Below are 12,037 nucleotides of genomic sequence, written 5' to 3'. Positions count from 1 at the left end.
TTTAATGCAAATGTGTTTGGATTTGGAAAAGATATCTTAAGCATGTGCATTTTTGGAAATAAGATCCCTTAATATGGGGGACCTTTGGTCCATGGCTTGATTTAGGTGATTTCATGGTGTTTGGACTGGTCAGTAAGTTCAACTAATGGCTGTGGTGGCTTTAAGGTGGTTAGGTCACATTTAGTAGGTCACATTTAGTGCATGGGTCCAAGTGGGTGCAAATGACCAAAAATTTGGTTAGCCATGTCAATTGGGTCAATTAATTATTTTATTTGGTGTAGATGATCACAAGGAACAACTTTGGTGAAGGATGAAAGTGGTTTTGAGCTCAATTGAAGGGTCAATTTGAGAGAATTTTGAGCTTTAATCAATTTGGTCATGTTGGGCTAGGCTTGGGTCTAGCTTGGGTTAGCCTTGGACTAAGTCCAAATTGATTGTTGTAAATGGTCAATAGGGTCCCCATGAAGAGTTTTCAACAAGAATTGCATTCCAAATTGGAGGTTAAGACAATCAATTGGGTGAAATTTGGGGACTTAGCCAATTTGGGGCTAAATTTGGAAATTTTGGATTTAGGCAAACTTAAATGGATTTGAGGCTTCACCAAGGTAAAGTGGTGGTTTATTTTGATGTATATGAATGTTATCAAGATTTTGCAGCATCAATTGAGGCCAATTGACTAGGCTATAAGTTCAATTTGGTGAGATTAGGTCATATGGTCAAAATTGGGGTTTTGACCCAAATCAAAATTGGGTAAATCATGGACCAATTAAGCTTGTATTTAAATTAGTTTGGTCATATCAATAGTGAATTTGAGTTTAGTATTGGAATTGGGGTCAATTGAGATCAAATTGGTGGACATTTGAGTTGGATTTGGAGAAATTTTGGTTTTTAAATGGCAATTTTGGGATTTTGGTTAAAGATGGTCAAATTGGCCAAATTGGGTTATGTGGTAGATGAGAGAAATAAAATTAGGATTATTTGGGATTTATTGGGATTTTCTGGGAAATTTTGGAATTTTTGGGATTTTTAGCTATGGAGGGGTATTTTGGTAATTTGGGGGTGTTTTAGGGGTAAAAGGCCAAGATGGGTATTTTGGTATATTTGAGGTACCAACCATCACCAATAAGCCAGGTACCAATAGAAACCCCATTTTGGGTCCTCTACATAGTGGTCTTAGCTAAACCATAGCCCTAGGGCTAGTAGGTTTAAGGGACCATCTACATGAGTATCTCAAAAGATCAAGGGATCTAGGCTAGGATCAAGGAAAAGATCAAGGGATCTAGGCTAGAAATTTGAGTTCATGGTTGTGAGTGAATGTGGCTGTAAATAAGTGTATTGAGTGCCTTAGCTCCAGACCAGCACCCAAGGTCAACCTTAAGGTCCAGCAATCCTAAGGGTGACTCATCTTGAGTTTCCCCCATAGTGACCCCACCTACTAAGTATTAAGAGGTTAAGACCAATATGTGGAACTTCAAGTTGAGAAGAGAAGAGTTTGGAATTTCTAATGGTGAGAGTTCCATGTCTAGTTTTCCAGGAATAGTCAATAGGAAAAGTCCTATGGCTAGACCCTAGGCTACTAAAGAGGAAAAACTAAACCTCAACAAAAATTGAGGCCAGCAGGGTGCTAAGCAAGTTATGTACTATTTCAAGTAATTTAGGATTTTCTTTTAAAACCCAGTATCGATCCTACAGGGAAGATGAAGCTCTTTTTATGGACTTAGTAAAACTATACTTTAACTCCAGACAATTATCATAGAAATATGTTAGCAAGTTTATGTTTAAAGAGAAGCCAGTAAATTCCCATTAATTATATCTCAAAGCTTAAAGAAAATGCAATATTTCTAAACTAGTTTTATGTAGAAAGAGATCATAATCACTGTTGGAATCAAATGTCTAAAGCTTTAAATGTAGTTTTGTGCCAAATATGAGCAATCTTATTATTTACCCTTTTCTAAGGGTTTAAAGATCATTGGCTAACCTAAATTTAAGTTCCTAAATCCTTGGTTATGTTGGGTAGGTTCTAGCCTGACCCTTCCATATTACCCACTACGACCATTATTATAGAATAACCTAGCATTAAGTTCCACACTCTAGATGAAATTGGTTAATGTGCTAGCCTGTCACCCTAAAAGAACCAATTTACGCCCATCAAAACTTATCTCCCTATCTATTTGCACTAATCAATGAGCTACCTTCTCACCCACTAGACTACTGTCATTCTTACTAGTTTAGGAGCACGTAGCCCTCCTGGGTCATTATGGTTTCATAACAATTTTTAACATTCTCATTGGCCAAAATGAAGATGTAAATTAAGTATGAAGTAATGAATCATGTCAAGTATGAAATAAGAGAAATCTTATACAATTCTAATCCTACACATGATTAATTCTTATGACAAGGAGAAAGAGAAAGGAAACTACTCAAACTTCATGGGGATAAAATAATAAAACATGTTTTTTTTAAATCTAAGTTTACACAGAAAAAAAAAACTCAAACAAAAATACAAAGTGCTTGTTTGAAACTTCTCCCCAAGAAAATCCTTTGAAGTTCCTTTGATGAGTTCTTACTTCAATAGACATAACAAAAAACACAAGAAAGACTCTCCCCAATACATTCTCTCACACACACTCTCATGCCACACACACATACACACGCCTACTTCTGCTCCCCTTCAAGCCCCTTTTCAACCAGCTAATAGTTCCTTTAAATAAAGCTCTTAAAATCACCAAGAGTCACTTCAAGCACCTCTTCAAAATTTTTCCAAATTCAATGCACAAAAATGAAAATCATTTATGGCGCTTAGGTGCCCAATCGAGTTGCCTAGGCACCAACCTTATAAAATCCTATTTTGACTGCCTAACACTTAAGCGCCAGATCATTTTTTGCACATTTGCTCTATTTGACCTGTTTTGCTCCGTTTTTGCTCCTTTTGCTCTTAAACTCCATCTCTTGTACCTAAAATCAAAAACACACAAAATACCTTTCATTCAAGTGTAATGTCCATAAAAATGAGCATAAAATGTATATATAAAAATAACATATTTTAAGGCATGTCAATTCCCCCAAATTGAAATGTTACTTGTCTTCATATAACTCAATTATTTTGTAAAATAAATGATTTAACTTATGGTAGTGGGTTTCATTAAAGATTAGTATACTTTTGCTTTATGAATGTGATGGTGAAACTTTAGAAAAATTTTTAACAACTCGGGATAGAACTAGAGTATAAGAGTATCTAATACTTAAGTGAGGAATTCTGTTTTCTATTTATTTCAAAAATAATTATAATTTGTCAGACTTAGTAATCTTAGAAAAAATTAAAAGATAGAATTATATGAGAACTCTACTAGTAAAGATTTGAATAATACATTTAAAACTAAAAATAAGTTTAGAAATGTAAATAAGTTTTTTTCATTAAGATAATTCAAGTGAAGCCAATTTTTAATTCGGCTTCTCAAGCTTCTCCTCACATATTTTTCTTTTAACTTTTCCTTTTCTTTGATTTTGCTTTTCTTTCAGGATCATTTTTAAGACTTTCTTTTCTTTTCTTTTTTATGAGAGGATTACTACATCTAGATAGCCTTTAATGATTTTGAATTTCACTTTCCTCTTCTTAAAGTTAAAAACTTCTCACATTTCTTTACTTAATAATGTGTTTTCGTATTAAAATAATTTTTCATAGAGTCTCTAATTCTTTTTAAAGTGTAGATCTAAGAACCTTAGTATTTCAAAAATACAATTTTTCCTACTTTTAATAGTAAAAGCATATTCTTATACTTTATACCAAATATCTTAAATTTAGCACTACTCTTAATCACTAAAAAATTTTACATAAGTTTAGTATCACATTCATAGAATTAAAAATATATTTCTCTACAGATAACACCTATACCACAGGCTATGTTAAAATAATTTTTAACTAAAGTTAATTAAGGACAAATAAAGTTTAATAATTTTTTAAAGGCTTTTCTCCCTCCCCCAAACTTGAATTTTTAAATAGTTTAACACATTATAGTACAAAATAAGTATATAGAGAGAGAATAATTTTCACAGATTTATCATCTATCAACAGTTTGTGAAGAAGAAAATAATACATGTACAAGTAGAAAAAACATGTGTGTGCAACAGTAAGTAAATCTCAATTAAGCATGTTTGGCATGAAATATACAGAGTAAAGAACTACTGTCACATAAAAGCAATATATATATATGAAATAGAGAAAAAAGGTAAATAATAGTGCAGTGAAAACTAAAAATTTTAGAATCTACATCAATTGTGAACATAAATAACACAATGTACAGTACAATCAAAATAACTAAAAGTCAACACTATCTAAGAAAAGTAACTACAACCAAACTTAGAACAATAACTCCTCCTCATCATCCTCATCATCATCTTCAACCTTATCCATAACCTTGCGACACTCAAACATCTGATAATGAGAATAAGCAGAAAACTCTATGTTATGATCTCCTCTCATAAAGCTCACTAGAGAAGTATTAAAACTTGCTTCATAATCAATTTGACATTTCAGATAATGTTCCAAATGTTCACGATGTTTTTAAATTTCTTTCAACTATCACTATACAAAAAGTATATCATCTTGTTGTAGCTGCAACTGCTCTAGTGCAGTGTCCATACTAAAAGGAGGACGTGCCAAAGTGCTAGAAGTAGATGACCTCAAAGCTGAAGTAGATAGAATATCAGAAGCTCTAGCTCGAGATCATCCATATAAGTCCACATTAGTTTTATAGATAGGCTTAAGTGGATGTAGTAGCTCTTCTAATGTTTCAAATTTAACCCCAGATTACTTGCAAATAGTAAAGATAAGAGAAGGGTAGCCCAAACCTGTTGTAGTACTAGCTTTGACGGACATGGAAATAAACTTATAAAAGAGAGAGAGAGCCAATATCAATAAGTTTCTTCTTTTGAATGCAATAATTTAGAATGGCTCTCCCTCTGGTCACTTCACTCAAATGGTTTGTAGAAAGAAGTCAAGCAGAAATAAAATAGTGTTAAGCTTTTGATGGGATATTAAGCATCAAAGAGAAAAAAATTGCCATATGTTTGTTCTTAACTTTCAAAACTCCAGGCCCAACCATCAAAAATCCAGTAATCTCATCAAGCTCCTATTCACTAGGATCAAATTTGAAATAGTAGAAACCCTGAATAGGAGGCAACTAGTATAATGCATTGATCCGCTCAAGAGTAAACTCAACTCCCCTCTCCCGAACTAACACTTTATCTTCAAGTGCCTCAAGCAGAATCACATAAAATTCTTGAACCACAGAAATAATTGCTATAACAGTGAAATAACAGACACTTTTTGATTGACGAGCAATAATCAGGTTCTCCATAGAACCACTAAAACCAGAAAAACTTCATTCAACTATAAATGTCTTCGATAAAAGAAACTCATTATATTGATCTTGTCCTTTTAAATTGAAAATTTTGTTTTTATCAAAGAATTATTTTCCTTTCCTCTCTTTGTTCTTGAAGCCATATCAAAATATAAAAAAATCTAAATAAATCCAAATATAAGTTCTAAAGGCTCCAAAAAGCGTTTTTCAAGCAAAAAAACTCTTTTACCATGGATTTTTACTAATTTCTCCATATTTTTCAATATTTTTAGAATTTATATAATGTAGAAGAAATCCATGGTGAAAGAATAAAATTTCTTGTGGAAAGTGTAGATCTTATCCAAATAACAAGAAATCCAAAGATCTAGGCCTAAAATCACCAAGATTTGTAAGCTAGAAGAAGCCCTAAGGAGGTGTTGCCATGAGAATGGGGAAGAAGATGAAGTTCAAGCTAAAAAATGGCATCAAACGGGGTAGTTTAGCGATTTAATGGGCTAAAATGGTTGTTCAGTCCATAGAACACCTAGACAGTGGCTTTTGTGCTTAAGCACCATACTTCTCAGGTAACTGGCACTTAAGTGCTAAGTTCTGGCACCTAGGTGTCTGTACCAAATTTAGCAAATTTTTATTATTTATATATTTTTTAAGAATATAAGCACATCAAACCTAAGGTCTCCAGACTCTAATTTACTCAATTCAACATCATTTTAATATATAATGATCTTTAAATCATCTTCCAACTTTCAATTTGCATAAGTACCTCGTAAATAAAAACAATCCAAATGATCTAAGCATGCTAACATTATATATCAAACTTACAAACTTAATTTAAACTCACTAACATAAACATAAGTTCAATACAAACAACAAAACATCAATCCAACATAAGCAGATAAGTAAATACAAACACATACACATACAAATATGGACATAACAACACCTACAAATCAGAGTTCAGCATATCAAACACACTTAAATATAAGATTTTCCAACACAAAGCACATACTACTAATCATTAAAGCTATTCTCATCCATATTCTCATTCATCAAATGGTCATGCGCAAACAAGTTGTAAAATGGAGAGTGAGGAAATTCTTCTACAGACTTTTCTCTAATCCAGTTGTTCGTCTGTTATACCCTTACTTGCGCCTCCTAGAAACTTTTCATATGATCAAAATGATGTTTCATATGTTTTTCTAGATGATCGAAATGATGATAAATTTCATTGAACTTGGTATGCATAATTGCTATATTCTCCTCAACCTTATTGATCTTTTCTGTAATACATCTGAGGCTAAGCACAGGAAATCCATTGAAGTATGAGCATTATTATTGATGGATTTCTTCCTATAAAACACTCTATTGTTATAGTTCACTATAATCACAAGAAAAATTTAATATTGCACTCACATCCTCCTCCTAAATGCTCTTTCACACCTAGATATTAAATTCGTTGGATCGTTAAGTATGTTTATGTAGGTTTTATAGAGAAAAAGTGGATTCAAACTGCCAAGGGACAGTTTAACCATGTTTTCCAAACTATGGTGCCTAGGTGCCAGATTTTGGCACTTAGGTGTAGGGCACACTGCAAACTGGTGCTTAGGCGCCAGGTTTCGGCACCTAGGCGTCACCGCCCATTTAAGCATAGCTTATCCTTGCGTCTTATTATCTTGTCCCAACTTCATCTAGATCATTAAATTAGTGCTTTATTCCTCCTCAAATCTTGTAGTCCCCATATAAAATTAATACATTCAACACAACAACAATAATCGATCAAAAATTAATCTACACGGATAGTCGTGGGTTACCTCCCATGAAGCACATGGTTTAATGTCTTCAGCCCAACGTAACCAATGTTTTACTCTGGTTGACCCAACATCAGGACTTAAACATATAGAGACTTGTTTCCATAGATATAAGGTTTTAATCTGTGCCTGTTTACTTTAAATATTCTTTCTGTTTTCAGATTTTTAAAATCCACAGCATCATATGAATAGACTTTTATTACAATAAATCGCCCTGACCGCTTGGACATAATTTTTCCGGGAAATAGTTTCAATCTTGTACTATAAAGTAAAATTACTTGTCCAGGCTCAAAATCTTTTCTTAAAAGCATCCGATCATGCCAAATGTTCATCTTTTCCTTATTAATTTTTTCATTCTCATGAGATTCATTTCTAATTTCCTCGAGCTCATTTAATTGCAATGATCATTTCTGACCAACATATTTCAAATTATACTTGAATTCCTTAATAACCCAATAAGCTTTATGCCTCAATTTAACTAGCAAGTGACAAGTCTTCCCAAATATGAGCCTATATGGTGAAATTCCTATAGGATTTTTATAAGCAATCCTATAGGCCCATAATTCATAATCAAGTTTAGCACACCAATCTTTTCTCTTAAGATTTATAGTCTTTTCTAATATTCTATTAATTTCTTGATTGGATACTTCAACTCGACCACTGGTCTGAGGATGATATGTTGTGGAAATTTGATATTTAATTTTATATTTCTTAGTTAATGTTTCAATTCTTATATTCTTAAAATGACTTCCCTCATTTGTAATGATCACTCTCGGCATTATTCTGAATCTGGTAAAAATATTTTTCCTAAAAAATTTTGCAATATTTTGAGCATCACAGTGAGGTAAAGCAACTCCTTTAATATGTTTAGATACATATTCCATTGCAATTAAAATACATAGATTTTCGAAAGATGGTATAAATGATATCATAAAATCTAGACCTTATACATTAACAATTTCAACTTTCAAGGTAAAATTTAGAGGCATTTATATCCTTTTAGAGATATTGCCTACTCTCTGACATCTATCGCATGTTTTTACATAAATATTAACATCCCTAAAAAAGTAGGCCAATAAAATCCAGATTGTAGAATTTTAAATGCAGTTCTATCTATCCCATATCTATCCCAAAATGTCCCCCAAAATTAGATTCATAACATTTTTGAATAATTTTTTAGGTTTCTTCAAATGGTACGAATTTTTATATAACTTGATCTTTGCATTTCTTATATAAATAAGGGTCATTCTAGAAGTAAAATTTTGCTAATATTTTGCATCGTGAATGAACTTCATCTTTTGGTGGCTTGTTAATCTGAAGGGTAAAATATTATTAACTATAGAGTTTTCTATATCAACATACCACGGAACATGGCACTCAGAAATATCATAAAACTGTTTATGAGAAAAATTTTTCATTTATTTCATCATCAAAATCACCATAATTTTCCTGTTCAAGCCTTGATAAATGATCAACAATTTGATTATCAGATCCATTCCTATCCACTACTTCAAAATAAAGCTCCTACATTAAAATGGCCCATCTAATTAATATTGGTTTTGCATCATTCTTCAACATCATACATCGTATAGCATAGTTATCAATATGCATGATACATTTAGTTCTAATTAGATAAGATCTAAATTTATCAAATTAATATATTATTATCAATAACTCATTCTCAGTAGTAGTATAATTTATTTGAGTTTCATTAAGTATTTTACTGGCATAGTATATAAATCTAAAAATTTTATCATACTTTTGCCTTGACACAGCCCCAATAGTATAATCAGTTGCACTACACATTAATTCAAATGGTTTTTCCCAATCAGGTGAAACAATAACAGGTGCAGTGATTAATTTTTCCATTGATAAATTGTAGGCATTTGACATTCCTCATTAAAATTAAATATCGCATCTTTTTTCAAAAGATGACATAGAAGCTTGGAAATTTTAGAAAAGTATTTAATATAACACCTGTAAAAATCAGCATGTCCTAGAAAACTTCTAACTTCTCTTACTGTGCTAGGAGTAGGTATTTCAGAAATAACTTTAATTTTAATGGATCTAATTTCATGACATTTTCAAAAATTTTATGTCAAAAAATAATTCGTACTTTGAACATAAATTGACATTTTTTCCAATTGAGAATTAAAATTATTTCATTAAAATGTTTTAGAACTCTCATTAAATGATCTAAGAATGAGTTAAAGGAGGTTCTTAAAACTGAGATAGCATCTATAAAAACTTCAATTCCTTTCTCAATTAGATCATAAAAAATGGACATCATGCATCTTTGAAATGTTAGAGGTGCATTGTATAAACCAAAGGGCATCCTTCTAAAAGCAAAAGCCCCATAAGGTTTTATGAATATTATCTTTTCTTAATCCTAGTGTGCTATAAATATCTGGTGGCTTCTTCAATATCCATCTAAAAAAAATATCGATGCCTAGCTAGCCTATCCAACATTTGGTCCAGTAAAGGTAGAGGAAAGTGATCTTTCTTTGTAACGAGATTAAATTTTCTAATATCAATACAAATTCACTATCCAATGACTTGTTTTGTTAGAATTAAGTCATTCAGTTCATTAATAGCTACAATCGCTCCTTCTTTCTTATGAACACAGTGAATTGGACTAACCCAAGCACCGTCAGAAATAGGATAAATTATTTTAGCATCCAACCAGTTTAAAATATCCTTTTTCATTACATCTTTCATTATAATATTTAATCTGCTCTAAGGATCAGCCCTAGGATTAAGATTATCTTCCATTAAAATTCTATGCATACAGATTAAAGGGCTGATACCTTTAATATCCACTAACGTTCATCTAAAAGCTTATTTATAATTTTTTAAGGTTGTCCGAACTAAAATGTTGAGGAGTTGTTATGTTGCCGGCTACTAGGATGAATATCCTGGCACCCATTTTAATTTAATTTAGTACATATATAATTTAGAAAAAAATAGTATTTTAAAATTTAGTACATTATAATATTAAAGCGGCTCATATCCCTAGTAGTTTAAATAAACTAGTCTAATACCGCAAGTAGTGCACCAATCTTGAGGGATAGTTACATTACTTACTGGTGAAGGCTCAATTAAATAAAATAAAGATTATATGACATCTGATCAAGTCTGAGAAAAAAATTTTATGTTGACCGATAATTTCCCCTATTTAATACAAATGATTAAATAAGGTTTATATTAAGTTGGGTTTGGAAATACTTCCTATAAGGGAAAGCCCCTATAGTTATTTACATCTTAGATAACTGAAGTCACCTAAGAAAACTCTCAATAAAAATTAAGGGATATTATCTTCAAAGAGGTCAAAGGATTAGGACTTTTCAACGAGATCTAACAAAGAGGTGTGAAAGAGGAATGGGTCAAGTTTGGAACATTTTATTTTGGAAACCAAAGGAGGAAGAATTAGGGGATGTTATAGATCCGGAGGAGAACCTCGGTGACTTCCCAAACTATCCTATGATTTGACTTCAATTTTGGAGATTAGAATTATTCAATGTTTCATCCTGCCAATTTTATTAATTAGGGCTTATATTCATGTGAAACGATCACATAAATAGCCTGAAAGATGTGAGGATTTATGTCATGACAGATGACAACCTCAGAATCCTAAAGCAGGTTAGGGGTTAAATTTGAGAGCAGAGCTATACAAAGGCCTAAAGATAAATTAAGGATTTATGTTTGCATAAAACAACCTCAAATTCCTACGAATTTGTTATTAAATTTTAAAGAATGGTTTAGCTGGTGAAGAAATGTTTTGCTGTTGAAGATGACCGTGTTGCCCATAGTGATAGCTCCAAGCTCCTCGTCGCGAGAAGTTTAGTTTTTCTAATGTGTCAAGTTATGATGTCAAATCAGATGTTCCTAAGGTTATGGTCATTTAAGTATTATGGGGCAAATTAAAGTTGATTAGAGTGACACCGGTTAGGATCCTACGGTTCCCTCATTCCGGTGCCATTATTTTCTATCAAATTCACTTAGTAAATTCACTTAGTCTAAATGCTAAATGAATTTACTAAACTCAACTCAATGAGGTCCATACTTTCATCTAAACTGTGAGAAGTCTCCTTGGCAACCGTAGGTTACCTCCTCTGAGGGATTCCCAATCATCCAATAGAGAAGTCTTAATTTAGTTACAATTAATGTTTTGTGATGTTTGTGATTAAATTTTGAGTTGTCTTATATTTTGATTATTGTTGAGTTTTTTCTTGATTGATTTAATTTTTTATTTTGGTTTCAGTTTTGTGGCTATCCTAAAGGTTTTAGTTTTGACATGTAGGGTAAAATCATTGTTTAACATGCAAGTTTGTAAGCAAGAAACAATTTGAGTAGTAAGGAAAATATAGGAAAAGAATGTACTGTAAACTGTAAAAGTGTACCTGTCAATTTTTTTGGGATATTTTGGAAATTTAGTAATTTTTGTACGTTTTTGTCAATTTAGGTAGTGGTGAGGGGTTTGAGATGATTTTTGGAAAGATTTGGGTATTTTGGTTAATTTTAGAAAAAAAAAACTAGGGTTGTAGGGGTATTTTGATAATTTGATGATTTTGGACCAAAATAGGCCAACAAACCATGAAGCCATACTAAACCAATAGGAGCTATACGAGTACTCATTTTGGATGCTCAATGTGCTTGTTCAAACTGTCTTAGCTAAAGACTATGATTATAGGGTCATCTACATGAGCTTTTCAAAAGGAGTAGGAGACCAACTTGAGAGATCTTAGGGTTTAGGGTATGTGAGAGAGTGTAGTGTGTGCAAATTTGCCCCACCAAAACCATATCACGCAGGGTTTGTCATAAGGTTTGAACATCCTATGGGGGTGTCGGCACTATTTTTGGTATGGGGTTTGC

Source organism: Phalaenopsis equestris, unplaced genomic scaffold (genome assembly GCF_001263595.1).
Source record: "Phalaenopsis equestris unplaced genomic scaffold, ASM126359v1 Scaffold000241, whole genome shotgun sequence".
NCBI lineage: Eukaryota > Viridiplantae > Streptophyta > Magnoliopsida > Asparagales > Orchidaceae > Phalaenopsis > Phalaenopsis equestris.
Note: the sequence above shows the minus strand (reverse complement) of the source record.